Here is a 20999-nt window from a genome sequence, read left to right on the forward strand (position 1 = left end):
AAAGACAAGCTGGTGAATATAGAAAAGGACATCTACACAATACTGTAAATTCCAAGAATAGCTAAAAAACATAGATTGGACATAGCACAAATATTTGTCAATATTAGAATGGATGAATAAGTAGTACCATATTAACACAACAAATAATGTCCAGTTATAAAAAAAATGAAGATGTTTCCATACATGACTATAAAATGATGTCTAGAATATACTATCAAAAAAAGGGGGGGGGATAGGGGCCCCCGAGTGGCTCAGTCAGTTGAGTGTTCGACTTCGACTCAGGTCATGATCTCGCAGTTCATGAGTTTGACCCCACATTGGGCTCTGTGTTGTCAGCCTGTCAGCGTAGAGCCCACCTCAGATCCTCTGTCCCCCCCTCTCCTCTTCTCCCCTGTTTGCGCTCTCCCAATAAATAAATGAATATTTAAAAACAATTACAAACACACTCACAAAAACACAAAAGGATAAAAGGTACACCATAGAGAATATTATCAATGGTATCACAAGATTGTATGGTGACAGACAGTAGCCACACTTGTGTGAGCACAGAAAAACAGAATTCTCAGATCACTGTGTTGTCCACTTGACACTAATGTGACATCGGGTGTCAACTATACTTATACATACAATACATTTTATATATGACATATTAAAAACAAATGGACAAACTATCCAATTTTAAGTGACAACTAACGGGGTTATTGGGTGGAGAGAACAGGACAGAAGTTAAAGATACCCTTTCAGTATATCTTGTTTAGTATATTCAATTTTGGGGCCATGTAGAAATAAATTGAAAAACAATCTCTAAAACTCCAAAATAAAAGGAAACAAATGAACTTACCTGTATATCCAGTTAGTACATCCACACAGTGATTGATAATTTCAAGTTATCTGAATTGTGATAATTTGACCAAAAAACCCTGCAAACAAATTTAAATTATTTTCAGTAATCATCTTCTTGGTGGAAGTATTGGTATTGTTATTCTCAGACTGTTGTGTGCACATTGCAGATAAAGCAAATGAGAAATTACATGATTTGTGATATGCTAATGTTACATTTCTCAGATCTTCAAGAACCAGGATTTGCAACATGGGTGAAAAGAGACACAGATTGGAGATAGAAGAGGTTTAGTAGAAATCCTCAGTCTCATTGTTAATGAAAGTATCAGTGAGAATTCATTCTGTATTTTATACAAACAAGTAGTAGCATATTAACACAATAAAATGCTGTCCAGTTATAAACAAGAATGAAGATGTTTCTATACATGACCATAAAGTGATATCTACAATATAGTATTAAAAAAAAAGGATAGGGGCCCCCAAGTGGCTCAGTCAGTTGAGTGTCAGAATACAATTAAATATATAGTCATATAAAAGTCATATAAAAAGTCTGTTCGCCTTCCGACTTCGGCTCAGGTCGGTCATGATCTCACGGTTCGTGAGTTTGAGCCCCGCGTCAGTCTCTGTGCTGACAGCTCAGAACCTGGAACTGGTTTGGATTCTGTGTGTGTCTCTTTCTCCGCTCCTCCCCAGCTTGCACTCTGTCTCTCAGAAATAAGTAAATGTTAAAAAAAATGAAAAAAAAAAGGAATATATATATATATATAAAACTATGTATTTTATAAAACTATATATGGTTTATGTGTATTTATTTATGGTTTTATGCATAAATATATACACATATTTACTTATGTATTTTGAGAGAGAGAATCCTAAGCAGGCTCTAGATCAGCACAGCAGGTGTCTGAGATAATGACCTGAGCCAAAACCAAGAGCCAGTCACCACAATAAATATATACATTCATCTTAACTTTGTTAAATGAAAGAGCCTAGGAATAATGGCATCAATTTTCTACTCAAAGGAACTAGAATTAAAAAATGGAACAATTTAAGCATTAATAAAAATAATTACTTCGATGTTGCCTACTGGAAGATGTTAGTGAATACTTGCTTAATTTTAAATTGTATTGTGTTTCAATGTTCCCTTCTTTTATCAGATTTTCAAACTAATATTAATGGCCAACTCTACTTGGTCCTTTAACAAATAGTAAGTACCATTTAAAGAAGGTGCTCATTTTTGCAAACATGGGTTTTCCCTTAAACACAAGCAAAATTTCAATCACAAGCAAAATTCATGCCTAAATTGGTAGATATAGTATTCCCTAGAATAATTGTGGTATTATTATTGTTTTTGTTGTTCAAAGAAAGGAATGGATGTTTGGAGAAGATAATCTTTAGTCAAAACTAACCATGTGCTAATGTGAAAATCAGTCATGCCGTCTTAGTTTTCCACTCAAATACCTTAATACCAGTCAACATCAAACATGCTGATATTTCTGACAACTATCTTTAAAGTGAAAAAAAGTTTTTACATATTTTGAAATCTTCACCCTTTATCATAGCCAATAAATAATATGCTTTGCATTTTTATATACTAGAAAATATAGTTTTATTAGTGAAAATCGTATTCAAGTTTAAGAAATAAGATTCTTTTAAGCAGAGCTGCTGAAAAATCATACTTATATATGAATCTAATATTAAGATAAATTTATATTAGGATGCTATATAGCAAAGGTTTTTAGTCACTTTCTACAAGTTCGGTAGATATATTTATATGAAAGTATTATGGACAAAATTAGAATACAGTAGATTAACTTTAAAAACTTATTTTGGATAAATTTTATCTGCTCTTCACCACATATTAAGTAAACTAACTTCTTGGATACTGTAGGACGTATCGAATTAACCTTCCCTTTCTCTCTGGCTCCTCTCCAGAATTACTCGTATTTCACTCAGTCTCATTCTTGTAACTTTTGGAGTGTAAATTATTTACAGCTGTAGATATCCTCTAACACTGAAAGCAAGGACCAGGTTCAGAATTTTAAGAGAGAAACTCAATCTGATTCATTTGTTTTGGCTTTTTTTTCTAGTTATGAAGAGATTACTTCCAAAAACAAAAATATATTACTTTGGAAGAAGCTCTTATAGCTAATGACATATTCTTTGAGCACGTGCTGATATTCATTCAGTCCTTTCCTTCACTTTGCAATTTTTCTTTTAGGTTCCACCTTTCATAGTCCATTTCCCAGGAATCAGAACTCTGTAATGTCCAATTGCCCTTTCCCACTTACCAAAAAGCTTTAACTCCCTTTTCCAGACTCCTACTAGTTCGGTCTCTTTCTCTATTGAAAAAATGTTAATGTATTTTGCATCTCCTTTGTATTCCTTTCTTCAGAAATTTTTCTGTAAAACTATCGAACTCTCCAGGAATGTGTACCAGCTAGTTCTCCCCCCAAAAATATTAACCCTATTCTTTTCATTAGTTTATAATGACCAAGAAAAATCTGGCTATACTCCAGTGTTAACATTCCTTCTTTCCTTGGACTAGACAAATTATTTCTAAATCTCAATTTATAAATAAACATAAAATTAATACTTTGATTATTTAAACCATTTATCAAGAGATAGTATATAGCAATGAATAATAAATGACCTGCTAAGTAGTTTTGCTTTATTTTACCAAATTAAGAAAAAATTACTCAGCTTCTTAACTGTCCAGATTTTGCCCACGCCTGTAAAGTACAAAGCAAAATGGAAAGTTGGCCATAATGCCTATGGAGAGAGCCAAGCCAGACAGTTCGGGTCAAAAAGTAAAATTTTTACCCATTGCTTAAATATTAGAAGTTATTCACAGCTGCAGATAATTTGTACTCTACAAATTCTAAGAATATGGTGCTGAGTATGGCTTTGTCCTAATTATCTGGTTTGGCTGCTGATGCTGACCAGATTTTCAGGCATATTTCAAACTTTCCATTTCACCTTTTGCTGGCAACAAAAAATAGTAAAATAAATCCATTTGAGTGAACAAGTCTTCATTCTGTTGAACGGTACTAGATTGTGTACAAGGCTCTGGTGGTCTGTGACTTTGACAGGCCGGTGCGTTCAAATTTGCAGTCAAGAACTCTTGGATCTTTGGCCAAAATCAGCGGAGAAGAATTTTATTCTGCTCATTACATTGGATTGTGTTTTTTTACTTAATCTCTAACCTTTCACATATGTAGAACTGGAACAATAAATATCAAAACAACTGCAGGTAAAACAACAATTCTACAACATTACAAAACAGAAGAGACCAATTTGCCTTAAGAGACTCTAACCAGACATTTAAGAATTAAGCATCTTGAGAGTTCTTATTTCAAAATGATATGTGTGTGTTTATATTTCACACTAATAACTCATACGTGCAAAAATGCAAATTTCCGTCGTTTTGATGAATCAGTTCAACTTCTGGGTGACCTCAATTTTGACCCTCATTTTCACTGAGGGCAGAAGGCTCTGATTTTTCGCAATTTAAGGTAACAGTCACTTTCAGATTGAAAATGTATTCTGTTGGTAGATGTGTTCACAGCTACCTGTCTACAGAGCTCCCCGATAACACCTCATCATTCTGCAGAGAGAGCGCTCCCATCACCCCTGTTGTTCAAGCTCGCCCCATGTGACACAACCATTAAAAAATGTATTCAAGATTTCTTCAAACCTCCTTCTCCTTTCCTTTTTTTAAATAGGAGTTATCTCCCAGGGTTCAGGAGTGAAGAGCCAGTCATCAAGGGCATGTGACTTGCATTCATCTGAATGGGAAGGTGAACACCTCACCCTTGAGCCCTCTCTAGTCATCACTATCTTGTACCCTGACATTCCACATCCCGGATGATTTTAGGCATTTAGAAGTGGCACCTGCTACAGGTATCATTAGTCCCATCCTCACTTGTCATACATTCGACCTTTTCTCATTCTGACTCAAGGTGTCTTCTAAAGATTTCTCCCCTTTAGAATGCTTGGGCACTCTTGTCTACTTTGACCACTCCACCCTGGAGTATATCAAATTCTACAAGGCTAACTTCAGGCCCATTTGACAAAACACCATCCCTTAGCCATTGATAATTTAAACAGATTTTATGTTTTTCCTCTTGGCACAAATCTGAAAGGTCAGGCATTAAATCCGACCTATGAATCCTCCAAATCTATCACTTCCCCACTTAACTTTCTTAACCTACCAGCACTGATACCGGTTAGGTCCCTTCAGAACCCTCCCTTCTAACCTACTGACTCAACTTTTTCTTTCATTCTTGGTAAAGCAATAAGTATTTTATAATATCAAATATTTTTCCTTTGGTAGTATAAAACTACATTCAATACTCTGGGCTTGGCTCATAATTTTTAAAACTGGACTTTTAAAAATTACAGAAAATCCTTTCTGCTTTCTACAAAGCCTGGGCCTTATGAATCAAAATTTATTTGGTTTCCCAAATGTCTCTACAATTTTGCACTTGAGAAAAGCCTTACAAAATGACATAGGCTTTCTTGTAAAAAAAGAAAAAATAACCATCCCTTTAAGAGCAATGTAGACACAAAGGAACTACTTCTGACTCAGTAGTTGGGGAAGGACTGGGGTGAAAGGAATTGTCAAAAAGCTTCCAGGTTTGGTTACGGAGAAAATGATCTACTTTAGTTTTTACAACAGGTTGAATTATTAGCGACAATTCTCCCCTCTTCTGAAGTAGGAGTATGCTTCCCCAACCCTGTGTTGGCTTCGTGGAGGTGGAGTACATTTCCCCCAATCTCCTTGGACTGGTCTTCACCATGCAACTTGCTTTGCCCAGTGGAATATGTGGAGAAGCAGCACCTTGACAGTTTTAAGTCTCAGATGTATGAGCTATTTCCCTTGAGCTTCTGGCATTGTCATGGAAAGGGCTTTCCCTAGATAGCTGCTACAGCTGGAGCTTACACCTCAGAATTCCTCCTGGATCATACCTGAGCCCCGCCCCCAAGGGGGTCTGAGCCCAGCTAGACCCGCATATTGGAGCAGAAACCACAGAACAGCCTAGCCTAGACTGGCCTACATTGGCTGACCCCCAGCTGGTTTAGTGTTGATGCCACTGAGTTGCCTGTTAAACAGACAGCTACTGGGGCGCCTGGGTGGCGCAGTCGGTTAAGCGTCCGACTTCAGCCAGGTCACGATCTCGCGGTCCGTGAGTTCGAGCCCCGCGTCAGGCTCTGGGCTGATGGCTCGGAGCCTGGAGCCTGTTTCCGATTCTGTGTCTCCCTCTCTCTCTGCCCCTCCCCCGTTCATGCTCTGTCTCTCTCTGTCCCAAAAATAAATAAAAAATGTTGAAAAAAAAAAATTAAAAAAAAAAAATAAATAAACAGACAGCTACTGTTTGGAATGGGAAAATATGCAAATTGCTTCCTTGTATTGTACCGAATAGATTGAAAAGTAAAGAAAATTGAGGAAATCATGAGTTTTAACAAGACTTTTTTTTTCTTTTGGTGAAATTATCAGACAGTCATTCAAAGGAGTACTCGGAGATGCCACTATAGTCAACTGGTCAAATCCTCCATTAAATGCAGAAATGTTCTGTTTAAAATTCCAGGAAGGTTCCTATGGTCTTTGCTTTCAATCTCCTAGTCCAAACTCTCACCCGCTCTCACCTGTACTAGTGCAATAGCCTCTACACTCATTGTCCGACACCCACTCATAACCATCTACCCCCCTTTCTAGTCTGTCCATCATGCTGATATGTTCAATGCGAATATGACCATATTGTTTCCACAGCTTAAAATATGTCACTGCTTTCCCGTTTGCTTTAGGAGAAAGACCAAACTGTTCCAGATGTCCTGCAAGGACCAGCATAATCTAACCCCATTCTACTTCTCCAGCCTCAGTTCTTGGTCTCAGCCCTGCAGCACCGCAGCCATAACTCCTGTCAGTTCCCAGAACAGAACTTGCCTCTCATGGACTCACAGGTTTCACTTACCACTCGCCACAGTCTTCTTGCCTATTGGTCATTGAGATCCTCAATCCCATCCTCAGTCTGATTTCCAATGCCAACTCCTTAGTCTGGGTTCCTGTTAAAAACAGAGTCTGAGACAAAAGTTTGGGGGGCAGTTAGGTTATTGGGGGATGATTCCAGGAGCAAGTGTAGGGACAGAGAGAGTGAGAGGCAAAAAATAGAAAACAGGGTGTGCTATGGACTCAATTGCATTCCCCCAAAAACCATATATGGAAGCCCTAGCCCTCAGTATAATAACATTTGGAAATGGAGCCTTTGGGAAGTCATTAGATTTAGATGAAATCATTAGGTGGGACCCTTATGATGGGATTCGTGCCTTTAGAAGAAAGACACCAGGAACTTGCTTGCTCTCTCTCTGAACTGTAAGAAAATGGGGAGAAGGTGGCCATCTGCAAGCCAGAAAGAGAGCCCTCATTGGGGAACTGAATCAGCCTGCACCTTTATGTTGTACTTTCCACCCTCCAGAACTGTGAAAGCAAAATGCTTGTTTAAGTCACTACTGAGTTGACTAGTACAGGGTGCTGTCAACTTTTTAATTATTGAAAATGTGGAATACATTTATCAATATTTTCTTTTTGATTGGAGATTTTTATGTCTTGTTTAAGAAATCCTACCCTTCTGTACAGATACAACATCTACTAAAAGAATCTTAGTTTTAGTTTATTTTTATTTGGTTGGTTGGTTTTGTCTGTTTGTTTGAAGTTTGGCTTCTTTATGAATACCTGTAATCTACCTGGAATTTTTTTAAGATGTGAGGTAAGAACTCAACTTCATTTTTTCCCATATTGGGTACTGAACTCACTCTGGTACTAACCCCAATAAATTCATGTACATACTGCTCCACAGCAATCTAGTGATAATGCAAGCCTTACCGGTTATTCTCTTGCTTAAAAACCTTCAATGGTTCTCCATTATTTATCAAGTCAAGTCCAATGTCCTCAACATCTCATGTAATGTTGGTTTTAGTGACAGCTCTCACCACCCTCTTCCAATTCCTTATGCTCTAAAGACACTTAATTACTTAATTTCCCAATGGGAACACATATTCTTTCCTCAGTGAACTTACTTACCCTTGACTCTTTCTCATTTCTAACTTACAGTTTGCCTAGTGTACGTTATTCTCTATTTGATATTAACACACATCAAACTTCGCACACCTTTGCCCTTGGTTCTTCTCCCCCCACTCGACTATACCTTTCATCCCCTCTGTGTGTATGAAAAACATACTTATCAAGTCCATCTTTAAGTTTTACCTAATTTCTCTTTATCCCAATTAAAATTATGCCTCTCTAATCACCTCTATTGCATGTTATGGTGATTCTAATGAATTCTTTAGGCACATTTCCCCCTTAAGCTTGAAAGCTACCCGGGAATAATAACACTGTGTCTCATATGTTCATTGCATATTATTAATATAATGAATATTAATTACATTAAGCCAGAAATGAATGTTAATATATACAATTATATTCATCGACTCTGAGAGTACAGACAACATGACATTTTAAAGCAGGAAAAATAAATCATTTAAGCATATTTACCTTGCATTTAATAAAAACACCAAACCTCCCCTCATTGAACTTTTGTTTTTGCTTTTTTAGCCAAGTTCTTTCATTCATACTTTCATTTAGTAGCCACCTGCCAAATAATTTATAAAAGTTGGCCGTGTCCAAAGTAAGGTAATCAGTAACAAAAGAGAATAGGAGACCAAGAAGACATTCAGTTTCATGACTCTGGATAAGAGACAGAGAATAATGCCATGATTGTAAATGCTCAGGTATAGGAAGGTTTTCTTAAGTGATATTCACTAGCTGCTCGTCCTTTTCCAGAAAGAGAGCATGAGTTTGGTGAGACCAAAAGTGAATTTTGTAGCTGAATAGCCCCTGGAGAAAGCTCCCATCAGGGGAGCAACTCTTGTCCCTGTGATAATAAAATCCATCTTTGCTGGTTTAAGAATAGTCCTTTAAGCAGGAAACGGGGCCCTTGCCCCATCATGCAATGGAAAATCAACAACTTCATTTTTTAAAGTCTTTCTTCCCAGGGCGCCTGGGTGGCTTGGTCAGTTAAGTGTCTGACTTTAGTTTAGGTTCAGATTATGATCTCTCAGTTCGTGGGTTCGAGCCCCGCATGGGGCTTTGCACTGACTGCTTAGGATTCTCTCTCTCTCCTTCTCACTGCCCCTCCCCTGTGCATGCGCACACTCTCTTCCTCAGAATATATAAATGAACCTTAAAAAAAATGTCTTCCTCCTCAGATTATACATCACTGTAGAAACCCAATACAGTATGGATTTGTAACGCGCTCAATTGTGGTTACCAGCTGTAATAAATTAGCCTGATAGTTTAAATTGCATATTGATGATTGGCAAACCACAAAAAGAGTCATAAAAATGTCAGTCTCCCAAAATAAGTGATTAGGTAAGTAAGTACCACCATTTTAATTTTTATTTATTCTTAAAATTATAGACAAGTATAATAATTATAACTTGAATCTCAAATGGAATTCCCAATTCAACATACTAGAATAATGATTTTAAAGATGCTTGTGCATCTTTTTTATGGTAATTAATTTCTCTTTGTTAAAATATTGTGTTTTGTGAGAATAAACCTGAATACATGTAACATTAATTTTGCTCTTTGTTTAAAGTTTTAAATGACTGTAAACAACTATTTACATTATATAACTATATTACTATCACATTATTCTTTCTAAATCTTTTTTTTAAGTTTATTTATTTGAGAGAGGCAGAGAGAGGGAGAGCAGGGGAGGGGCAGAGAGAGATGGAGAGAGAGAATCCCAAGCAGGCTCTGCACTGTCTGCATAGAGTCTGACGCAGGGCTCAAACTCCTAAACCGTGAGATCATGACCTGAGCCGATGTCCAGAGTCAGACACTTAATCGAGTGAGCTACCCAGGCACCCCTCCTTGTAAATCTTATACAAACTTTAAAATGACATTTTCAGAGCCTTACTAGGATGTTTTACTACTCTAATACAACATGGTAAATGTATCCAATGCCACTTTAAAACAGTTAAAGTGGTGAATTTAATTATATATGTATTTTCCCACAATAAAAAATTATATTCTGCTCCTTGGATTATGGATTTCTCTTCTTAATTTTTCTGTAAATACTCTGCAATTCTTTAACAATTCTCTCTTCTCCATTCCTCTAGCACTCCAATTAGTCATTGCTACATGTTTCCTATCTCCTTGCCTCTCTCCCAGGTTTATCTTCTTACCATTATGTGTACATGGTTCTGAGCCCTGAGTTCACAGATCATTTTTCCAACTGTGTCTAATCTGCTATTCAACCTGTTCACGGAGTTTTTATATGAATGGCTATTTAAATTTCAATTATAGATGTTCCATTTGAATGTTCGTTTTCAACCTTTTCTGTTCAAATCCCTCATTGTATAACCATGGCTTTAAATGTATCCTTTATTACTTTAAACATTTTGTACTTATATTTCTCATATTCTGTATTTGAGAGTTCCAACACCTAGAGTTCTCCCGTGATTAAATCTGTTATTTCTGGTTACTGTTGAATGCATGACTTATCTCATTAATCTTTCAGAGCCTACGTCTTATGACCGTCTCGGCTGATATCAAGGACCCACTTAGCTGAAAGTAAACCTGGGAGGCACGTGCGTGTGTGTGCGTATGCATGCATTTCCAGCACACGGTGCACCATGACAGCGACAAAAATTGTTAGTAAAGAAATAGAGAGCTTTCTCTGCCAAAATATTCCTGTAAAGCTCCATGCTACTTAAGGTTTCTGAGCAACTGCATGTTTCTCAACCGCCTGGAGTATGATTCTTCACACCCTTCACACAGATAAGTCCCGGTTCCTACCGGTTCCATCACAGGCATATCCTCCAGAAAACCTGTCCTCATGTTCCATCTACTCCTCCAAAGCAGTGCTGAGCACCTCAGTAGAGGTGGACCTGCTTTTACAAAAAGGTTGATTTTTAAGGTGTATTTCCCTGTATTATAATTTTCCTTTTTGTATCCTAACTCCCTCATTAAACCATAGAATCCCTGAACACATACACTGTCTTTTTCCTCCTGATTCACAGCCTCTATCTCATCATTAGGCACTCAGTAGTTATTTGCTGAGTAAAAGACCAAATAAAATTAAAATCTGGAAAGTTGAAAAGTGAATATTTCTCATGGGATCTTTGACAATTGTGCTAGACATTTCCCCCTCTCGCTTCCCCGGTCTCCATTCTACCTGCTCTGTGTCTCAGGAAACTGACATTCATGGTCTACATCAAACTCACTTGCTCTCTGGCTTCCTGTTGGGTTCATTCAATAAAAAGCATGAGTCGAAGCTGGGAAGCCAGAAACCATTGATGTCCCCAGTTTCCCCTGGCGGCGGAGTCAGCACATGTTGGCTATGTGACCTTCCACCGATGACCACAGTTCCTTTCATGAAGTCTCCTCCACTAAGCTACTTTCCTTTGGGTCCTGTGTAACCCCTCCCTTTCCTCCGTCTAACTGTGAGTGGGAATGCCACTCCACTGTGATTGGTTTGTTCCTGAATCACACATTATCTCTTGTTGGGTCCATTATACCTTGACAAAACCTTTGCAATTTCTCTTTAAACCACTCAAATTACCCCCTTTGAAGACTGCTGGCTCTTGACTGATATCAATAATGTGGCACTTCAGAATTGCTTGTGCTTTGGGGGGGGAAAATGGCTAGCGCAGCTTATGAAAGACAAGACAATTCAAGGACAATTTTCAGACTGAAGTACATAAAATTTAAGTAAAATGTTCAGTCAACAAGGATGGATCTGGAGGACATTATGCTAAATGACATAAGCCAGTCACAGAAGGACAAATACTGCATGATCCCACTTCGAGGAGGTATCTAAAATAGTCAAACTCATAGGAGCAAAGAATAGAATGGCAATTTCCAGGGGACGGGGGCTGGGAGAAGTGGGGAACTGTTCAATGGATATAGTTTCAGTTATGCAAGATGAATAAGCTCTAAAGATCTGCTGTACAACATAGTGCCTATACTTGACAGTGTACTATTGTGCCCTTCAAAATTCGTAAGAGGGCAGATCTCATGTTAAGTGTCCTTAACACTAAAAACAACAACAAAACATGGTGGAACAGGGGAACCTGAGAGATATGGATATATCTCTTCCTTTGATCATGGTGCTCATATCATGGGCATTTGTCTATGTCCAAACTCATTAAATTGTACATATTAAATATGTTCATTTCTTTTCAGTATATCAGTTATTCCTCAGTAAAGCTGATATAAGTTATTTAAGGTTAAACTTTAGGGCAGAACCAAACATAACAATAATTGACTTTTTAAAAAAAAAATGAGGGGCGCCTGGGTGGCGCAGTCAGTTAAGCGTCCGACTTCAGCCAGGTCACGATCTCGCGGTCCGTGAGTTCGAGCCCCGCGTCAGGCTCTGGGCTGATGGCTCGGAGCCTGGAGCCTGTTTCCAATTCTGTGTCTCCCTCTCTCTCTGCCCCTCCCCCGTTCATGCTCTGTCTCTCTCTGTCCCAAAAATAAATAAAAAACGTTGAAAAAAAAAATTTAAAAAAAAAATGAAAACCTTGTAATGGTATTTACATTACCATTGTAATGGTAGATTTTATGGGACTGAAGAGAAAAAATAAGCAGCTAATTTAGGGGCTAATATTCACAAGACTGGAGTATAAAACCAAAAACTCAGAAAAAGAATTTCAGAAAGAAATTTCTGCCTACAGAAGTAAATGTTTCAAGATTGTATTTTTCTTAAGAACAAGAAGATTGGGTGATTGCTAGTTCCAAAGGCATCAGTGTTCCTTAGAAATTTTATGACCAGGGACTTTGTCATTCCTCTGTGCAATCCCAGGATGGTTTGGATTAGAAAAGAAGCATATCACATTGTATAGGATTGTTTTCTGAAAAAACAAAACAAAACAAATCATCCAATAGCCCTTTGAAACTTCTTTATGATAGAATAGGATTCTCAGAGGAAAACACTTAAAGTATCTCTTTAGTAATTTCTAAATGTCTTATCACTTCTTCAAGTGGTGAATTATATTCACAAATAGTTAAATAAGGTAACTCTATGGGTCCAGAAATTACACAAAGTTCAGTTATTTTGAAGAAGCTCTTAGTATGGTAGTAATATCTTGACAGACTGGTTTCCAAGCATCTGGACTCCATTTCTAAGGATTAGGACAAGATGTCACATCATAAATATATATATTTATCATATATATTTATATATGATATATATATTTATATATGATATGATTTATATATGATATATATAAATATATGTTATATATATATATATATATATATTAATTTGCTCTAAGTTAGTAAAAACATCAAAGGTTTACTCTGTCCTGTGTTAGTAGCTCACATGACAGCATAAATAATATGACTGAGTGTATGATACACACAGAGGAATTGTCTTAGCATCTTAAGAAAGCCCAATACGTGCCACTCCTCACCCCTACCTGAGTTCTGAACAAAATAAAAATTAAGTCAGGAGTAAGACCTTTGGAGGACAAAACATCAATCTTCTGTGTGGGAGATAGCACACAGAAGTGGGGGTAGTAGGGGATAAGCTATGTGACCTGGAGACTTAGTCCTAGTCGCAGAAGAAGCCAGAACACTACGTGCTCTCCTGGCCCCGTAAGCGTAGGCCATGGCCAAAGGAGCAGGAAATGTGTGCTGCCTCTGGTCAGGCTGGCTTCCAAAGAGGAAAACAGAGGATATGAGCTGCAACAAATATCCCATTTCTTCTCAAATCTCCAACAAGAACATCACTCCTTCCCCACCTCTGAGGGAGTCACTGAAAAGATAGAAGATCCGAGAATGGTGATGGTACCTCTCCTCCTGACTCAGAAGGGGGGAAGGGTAGGTCTGTCCCCAGCTTTGCTCAACTTTTCACGCCCTTAACCCACTGGGCCAACCCCATGGTCAATCAGGTTTTGACTGTTCTTCTCGAGGAAGGAAACCAGATGTCAATCAGAGTTTCCTGCTTCAGTTTTCAATAGGTTGTACATCATTTTTTTAATGTTTGTTTATTTTTGAGAGACAGAGTGAGAGCAGGGGAGGGGCCGAGAGAGAGGGGGTCACAGAATCTGAAGCAGGCTCCAGGTTTGAAGCTGTCAGCACAGAGCCCGACGTGGGGCTCAAACTCAAGACTGTGAGATCGTGACCTGAGCTGAAGTCAGACGCTCAATGGACTGAGCCCCTAGGCGCCCTTAGGTTGTATACCTAATGCCAGCTGCTGCTCCATCATTAAGACTTCTGAGTTGACTTGCTGCTTACAGTTGCTAATCCTTTGAAACACAGTACACACCAATAATTGTTCAGTATTTATAGAATGATGCAGTGTGAGTGTCCTGTCTCTGCTCCAGTTTCTCTGGGCCTTCAATGTGACAGCTGGGGGTGGACAGGTGGACAATCATCTGGAGGAGGAGTCTTCACAAACATGCCAATAACTCATACTAGGTTGAAGCTATTGCGCAAGACCTCAGCTGGTGCCCTTGGCTGGAGCATTATACATGGCCAATCCACATGCTCTGGGATTCTTCATATCTTGGACATCTCAGTGTGGGTAGAGTTCTTACATAGTTGCTCAAGGCTCCAAAACAAGTGTCCTGAGAGAACCAGATGGAAGCTCCATAGCTTTTTCTGACCCAGACCCAAGATTTAGGGACTTGACTTCTGCTGCATTCTACTCTTTACACACAAAATCACTAAAAAAGGTCCAAATTTAAGAGGAGCGAACATAAAACCCAACTCTCATGAGAGGAATGCCCATTTTCAGGTGTGTTACAAAACCTTCACAGTCCAATAGATATCAGTGTTGAATTTGTTTTATAATGATCTGAAATCAGGCACAAGAAGATACTAAGTCCAAGATGAGTGTTCCACCAAGACTGAAAATTACTTTTCGATTCTATTTCCTATGCAGATTGTGTTCAGTAAGTAATTCACCAGAGCGTATCAGAAGGCCTTCAAGGAGACTAAATGACATCAACAAGATTTTCCAATAATAAGTTTCATAAAGGTACTCTCATAATAAAAGCCCTACAATATAGAACTGCTCCACATATTGAAGACGGTTTCTTATTAATAAGATTCCCAGGATGAACTAAATGCAAATGCTAAAAGTTTTCAAGGTCAAACACTTCAAATCCAAAACAATTAAAACTCCATAAAAATGTCTTGTACTTACAGAAATTCAAAGAAATTAATTTTGTTTCTCCCCAGTTTTTTTTTTTTTTTTTTCAGCTCAGTCTCAGCTAAAACAAGATGTTTACTCACTGGGAAGATCTGAGGTTCTTTCAGCAGAAGCAGGCTGGAGAATCGCTTCCTGAAAGCACTAAAGTGCCTTCAGGCCTCAAAAGCTGTGCCAATCTCAAGCCTTCGATCAGCCTCTGCAAAGATTTCAAAAGACCAGATACCTGAAAAGACATGACTCCACACTGCTCACTTACACAAGGCACTTATTTACAAGGATATGATTCATTAAGAGAAAGAAAATGGAGTACAGGAAAGCAAGGAGGCTTTGAAAGACATCTAGGTGCTAACTCCCCAGGGTACTTGTTGGCAAACTGACACGATCTCTGGACTGAACCACCAAGGTGTGTGTTTGACTGTAGGCTTCTGGGCAGCTCAAAGCAGAAGTTCCGAGGGAGATTTTTAATGTACCTCTGATCACATAGTCAGACCGGGTTGTCTAAACCATTGTGCTAGTTGGAAATCAGAAGCAAACAAACTGGCCCTAAGGGTCAGAATTTGAACAGCACACATTATCAATTTTACTATCCTTATCTTGGCCAAGAGTCAAAGCCAGACATCCAGGCATCTCTAGAAATAAAGATGGAGCTATTATAGACCAGTTGTAAGTATCCTTAATCCTACAGTCTCTTTTCTCAAGAGTCCAAAGATTATCACTACACTGTCCCAACACCCAGCAAATTTAGAAAGCAAAGTAATCTGCAGCCCCTAAAGCAGTTGAGTAGGCAACATTTTGTTCATATTACCAATAATTAGTGATGCCAAAGATCTCAGGAGAAACTCAATGGCTTTCAGGGAAGAAAAGTAGATGGAGAATATTACTGCTTTCAGCCCTCCCAGAACACCCATCAATCTGTGACAGTGGTCCATGACCAATTAGCTTAAACTTAACAGTAAGGAGAAATTAGCCATCAAGAAGTTAATTCTGCTGTTATGTTTACCTGATATCCAGGCACAAATCTCTTCTGTCAAAGAGTGGCATATGGAATTTAGTGGTCTGTTGAGGGTTGAATTGTATGTCCAAAAAAACAAGCTTAAATTCTAATCCCTGATATCTGTGAATGTGACCTTACTAGGAAATGGAGTCTTTGCAAAAGTAATTAAAATTCAAGTTAAGAGGAGGTTATACTAGAGTAGGATGGATCTTTGATCCAACAGGACTGGTGTCCTTACAAGAGGAGACAGATGTGCAGGCAGGACACCCTGTGAGGGCAGAGGCAGAGATTGGAGTGAGGCATCCATCAGCTGGGGAGTGTGCCAAGAACTGCCAGCCATCACCAGAAGCTAGGAAAGAAGCATGAAACTGATTTTCCCTCAAAGCTTCCAGAAGAAACCAACCCTGCAGACATCTTGATATTAGATTTCCAGTCTCTGGAACTGTGAGACAATACATTCCTTTCATTTTAAGCCCTTTGTTTATGGTCATTTGTTGTAGCAGGTTCTAGCAAACAAATACATAGCCTGACTCCAGCTTTGAGCTCTCATTGCTGGCCATTTTAAATCTCTCCCCTCCCCCCTTTACCTCCTACCCAATACCTGGAAAAGCAGGTAAGAAGGCCCAGATCCTCCGTTCTTTGACACCAATGGGACCTTCAAACCACCTGTAGGAACCACTGTTTTGCCTTACCCTCATTGGCCAGTCTCCGTCCCCTGCTCTCTCAAGCCATTTTTGGAACTACTACAGAGCCTCCTTGTTATGTGAGTGGTAAACTTTCCCCATCTGTTCTGCATGTATATGGTGTCATCACTCTTAACATGTGGACTAAATTCTGGATAGGGGTTCTTTCTCTTTCTTTAGGATGGCCATAAATAGAACATACTGCCTTCCTGAAAAGTTGAGACATTTCAACTCTGGAAATCGTGTTCCCAGTCTTGTTTGTCGTGCAATTCTCTTCAGTTCACCATATTCGAAACCTCTTCATTCCTACTTCCCCTTAGAGCCCCGTATTTCTGCTATTTCCTGGATTGCGTTGCAGGTGGATTCTATTTAGTGACATTAGGGTCTCTTGTGAAGAAGAAATGTAATCCCTGGTTCAATCATGCCTACTCAAGAAAGGTGCATCTCACTGGGTCATCCATGAATGTTTGCGAAAGCTGGCTTGACCCCCTGGAGTATAAGCTATAATACTGGGGCCAACTCTGCAGCAGAGGCTGTCACTGGCCCCTCTACTCTCCTCTTGCAGTTATCCCAGGAAATGGAAACAACTAGAATCCTAGAGAGTCATAGCCTCCACTGAAAGAACTTGACTTGAGAAGCAAGTGTATGTGAGCAGTGCTAGGGACTGTTGTGAATACTTTGTTGGATGCCTAGGTCCTCTTTATGGCAGGTGCAGCCACCCCCCAGATAGCAAAACTCACAGATGACACCTTCTCTTGAGAATTACCCCCAGCCAAATGGGAGCCACTGCACCTTCCGGGCTACTCTTGCGAACTCTCTAAGGGCATGTTAGAGCCAATAAACTGACTGAAACGGGAATACAAAATTTGACTCCTTTAGCACAAGATAGGGTCAACTTTTGTGCAACTGACGCTCTAGAACTGGCTGTTGAATACACAGTGCGACTAGTAGTTACTGAACGGATGAAATGAGATATGCATTGGATTTCGACAAGTTAGTATGAAAAATGAATGTAAGATATCTCATCAATGTTTAATATTGATATGCTGAAATGACAATACTTTGGATGTATTGGTTTAAACAAAATGTTGTAAACCATCTGTTTCTTTTTACCTTTTTAAATGTGGCTACAAGACAGTTTAAAATTAAATATGTGGCATGCAACATATTTACTATATTTCTTCTTGACGGCATTGCTCTAGAGCTTTCCTCTGGGATCAGTCTGAACCAAGTCTCCAGCTAAGACCACATTCATGCTGATCTGGATTCCCTTCTCCTGTTCCGAGTCCCCCAGTGCACTCTCTGGACAACCCTCCCTCACTAAATCACCAAAACAGAATCCCACCTCAGGCTCTGCTAGGAACTAAACCTAAAACACTTGATGTTTTGTATAAGTTTGGTCTTCGATATTCTATAAACAATTAGATAAAATTTAAATCAAAATAAAAGTATAAGAAGGAAACAGTGCACATATAACTAGCAACATGCCATCAAGAAAAGTTTCTATAAGACTGAACTCCTAGCCTTAGGACACAAAGCTAAGTGATATGCCTGGTAAAACATACATTAATAATGGTTTTGATCACAATGCTAAAAACATACACAATTTAAATCATACAGGTCTTATGTTAGCTCATAGTTAGTTAACGTTAGCCCAGTTAATTCATTCTAGGTCAAAGAGAGATCTTATTGTTTTACAGATGCTATTACTTGGCTCAATATTTTAGTTTATCATCACTGCTTTTGATGATTAAATAAAAATTCACAGTTCTTTTAAAATGTGGGAAACTATAAGATTAGGATTTAAATTTTAAATAAGCTTAAGCTTAAAATTCTCAAAAATAACATCCACTAGGAAGTTTTGTTTTTGCTAGGACAGCCTTTCACTCATATGTGCAATTTAAGAAGCAAAACAAATGAGCAAAGGGGAAAGACGGGGGGGGGGGGGGGGGGGCAAAAAGAGGGAGAGAGGGAGAGAGGGAGAGAGGAGAGAGGGAGAGGAGAGAAAGGGAGAGAAGGAGAGAAGGAGAGAGGGGGAGAGGGAGATACGGAGAGAGGGGGAGAGGGGGAGAGGGGGAGAGGGAGAGGGAGAGAAGGGGAGATGCAGAGGAGGAGAGAGGGTGAGAGGGAGAGAGGGAAAGGTGAACCAAGAAACAGACTCTTAACTATAGAGAACAAACTGGTGGTAATCTGAGGGGAGGTGGGTGGGGGGATGGGTGAAACAGGTGATGGGGATTCCGGAGTGCACTTGCTGTGATGAGCACCAGGTGTTGTATGGAAATGCTGAGTCACTAAATTGTACAACTGAAGCTAATCTGACACTATATGTTAACTTACCGGAATTAAATAAAAACTTTGAAAAAAAGGGGGGGGGGAATTGTTACTCCGAATACTTATTTCAACAACATGTATTTTAAAATGCTGAGAATTACCATCTGATTCAATTCTATTATACAGTGATAAAATAAAAGAATGTGGTACTTTGTATGAAATAACTTAGAAGAAGTATTCCCAGTCACCGAGGAGTTGACCTTATTTATTGAACAGATAATCTTGCTAACAAGCCTTGCCTGCGTAACCTCACACTACCACGTGATGTCACTCTAACACAAGGTTTTAAGCATGGAATTAAAAAATTGCCAAAAGACCATCTCTGTAGAAAAAGTGTTCAGTTAGAAGTATTCTGAGCAGCACAAATCTTCACACCATTAGGTGTTTCTAACTGGTGAGTTTATACTGAATCTTACATCTCACTTACCTAAGAAAGGACTTCTTGTTGGAGATCCCGGACATAATGGAAACCCACAGATTAATGGGGACCCCTGGTAAGCAGAGTGAGTCCTTTAGGAAAGCCAAGGCTGTGTGTACTCGAGTTTGCTCACCAGATCTCCCTTTAGGCCAAAGAGGATACGTTAAAAGAACAAACAAACAAAAACCCTATACCTGTAAATGCTACTGTGAAATTTAAAAACATCAAAGACCTAGAGAAATGGACAAAGCTTACAGTGAGTTACAGCAGATTGCCTACAAAGGAACAAGGATCAGAGCACCGCCCAAAACAGTGAGAGTGGATGCAAGTAAACAAGGAGGAGTACAGTTTTAGTTTTTAAGGAAAAGAATTGCAGACATAAAATGATAAACCCAAACAAACGTCCTTTTAAATATGTGGTTATAGAAATACATTTCAATAATACCAGTCTTCAGAAATTTTTCTACTTAAAACATTATTAAAGGGGAGCCTGGGTGGCTCAGTTAGTTAAGCCTCCAACTTCGGCTCAGGTCACGCTTTTGCAGTTCATGAGTTCAAGCCCCACGTCAGGCTCTGTGCTGACAGCCCACACAGACTGGAACTTGCTTCGGATTCCGGGTCTCCCTCTCTCTCTGCCCCTCCCCTGCTCACACTCTTGTCTCTCTCTCTCTCTGTCTCTCAAAAATAAGCATTAAAAAATTTAAAAACCATTATTATAAAGTAAAGAAAACATTATAAACATTCACAAAGGAAATACTCAGATAAATTGTTTCAAGAGATATGGGAAGAGTGATTACATAACAATATGAAGTATTGTGTGGTCTAAAACACCAAATGCCAAAGAAAAGCAGAAGAAACATCCATAAACACTCGGTTCCCAATTCCAGAAAATTCAGGAGGTTGAGGAGAAAGGAGATAAAGTAATCACTCATACCTTTCACTCTTTGTCCTGCCCACTTGCGGATAATGAGACGAAAAATGTCTAGAAAATAGTTAACTAAAATGATCGAGCGTTTCTTTCAGGAAAGGTACTTAAATGATTGTGATCTTTGCTCTGAAAAAATATCTTGAAAGGTTGACATTTATAAAAGTCTGAAAGGAATATAAGGAGGGGATCATTTTCAGAATATTGAATTAGGAGGTATTGCTTTAAATCTAAAATAGATTTAAAATTGTGACATTTGAGTCACCACACATAAAACCCTTGGCATTTATGGATTCCTGTTTGTGGTTTAAATATATGTGATGGAGTGAAATTTCTCCCTAAGCAAGGTGAATACAGTAATCTCTCGCTATTGTCATCCTGTGGCATTCAAAGCGTACTGCCTCCTGCCAACAGTAAAATGTAGTTTGGACTTCAAAATAATGCATCCGCTGGTGCCCTGTTGTTTTGGCTGATCTGTACCCCTCTGACGAAGCCGCCTCTGGTGATAAACACACTTACAGACAGACACTTCTTCAGCTGTTTGTCTTTTCAGAGCTTGGTATCCCCTGTAACCTGGGGCCTC

The 20999-nt window shown here is 38.9% G+C and overlaps 1 protein-coding gene across 1 annotated transcript in view; it reads right to left on the reverse strand.

Annotated features, from left to right (window-relative positions):
• The window catches only part of CCDC102B (coiled-coil domain containing 102B), a 194715-nt gene that overhangs the window by 148874 nt on the left and 24842 nt on the right, over positions 1–20999 (reverse strand). The window contains 3 exon segments of the mRNA XM_058691842.1: positions 842–920; positions 6816–6922; positions 15060–15261. The gene's annotated coding sequence lies outside the window, so the exon portion shown is untranslated.

Source organism: Neofelis nebulosa, chromosome 11 (genome assembly GCF_028018385.1).
Source record: "Neofelis nebulosa isolate mNeoNeb1 chromosome 11, mNeoNeb1.pri, whole genome shotgun sequence".
NCBI classification, from domain to species: Eukaryota; Metazoa; Chordata; class Mammalia; order Carnivora; family Felidae; genus Neofelis; species Neofelis nebulosa.